This window comes from Corapipo altera, unplaced genomic scaffold (genome assembly GCF_003945725.1).
Source record: "Corapipo altera isolate COAL_440 unplaced genomic scaffold, ASM394572v1 128815, whole genome shotgun sequence".
NCBI lineage: Eukaryota > Metazoa > Chordata > Aves > Passeriformes > Pipridae > Corapipo > Corapipo altera.
In genome coordinates, this window is record NW_020893427.1 from 524 (window position 1) to 1,057 (window position 534).

Sequence of the window (534 nt, forward strand, 5' to 3'; positions counted from 1 at the left end):
TTTTTAACCAGGGATTGAAAAGTGTTTGTTCCCAAATCATTTGGGATTGAAAGGGGCTTGTTCCTAAATCATTTGGGATTGAAAGGGGCTTGTTCCTAAATCATTTGGGATTAAAAGGTGTTTGTTCCTAAATCATTTGGGATTTTAACCAGGGTTTGAAAGGTGTTTGTTCCTAAATTTTTTGGGATTGGAAGGTGTTTGTTCCCAGAGCACTTGGGATTTTAATGAGGGTCTGAAAGGTGTTTGTTCCTAAATCAGTTTGGGATTTTTACCCAAGGTGTGAAAGGTGTTTGTTCCTAAATTATTTGGGATTGAAAGGTTTTTGTTCCTAAATCATTTAGGATTTTTAACCAGGGTCTGAAAGGTGTTTGTTCCTAAATCACTTGGTGTTTTAACCAGGGATTGACAAGTGTTTGTTCCTAAATCAGTTTGGGATTGAAAGGTGTTTGTTCCTAAATCAGTTTGGGATTGAAAGGTGTTTGTTCCTAAATCATTTGGGATTGAAAGGTGTTTGTTCCCAAATCAGTTTGGGAT

At 36.7% G+C, this 534-nt stretch overlaps 1 long non-coding RNA gene across 4 annotated transcripts in view; it reads left to right on the forward strand.

Moving 5' to 3' along the window:
- LOC113942723 overlaps nucleotides 1-532 on the forward strand; it is an 890-nt gene extending 358 nt beyond the window's left edge. Inside the window, exons 3-6 of one of the 4 annotated variants that reach the window (XR_003526023.1) lie at nucleotides 118-162; nucleotides 240-286; nucleotides 319-364; nucleotides 476-507. This is a non-coding gene — a long non-coding RNA (uncharacterized LOC113942723). Of the gene's footprint in view, nucleotides 1-117; nucleotides 163-239; nucleotides 287-318; nucleotides 428-461 lie in introns of all 4 variants that reach the window. The other 3 variants (XR_003526021.1, XR_003526024.1, XR_003526022.1) reach the window with 3 other exon arrangements.
- The last annotated feature ends 2 nt before the right edge of the window (nucleotides 533-534 follow it).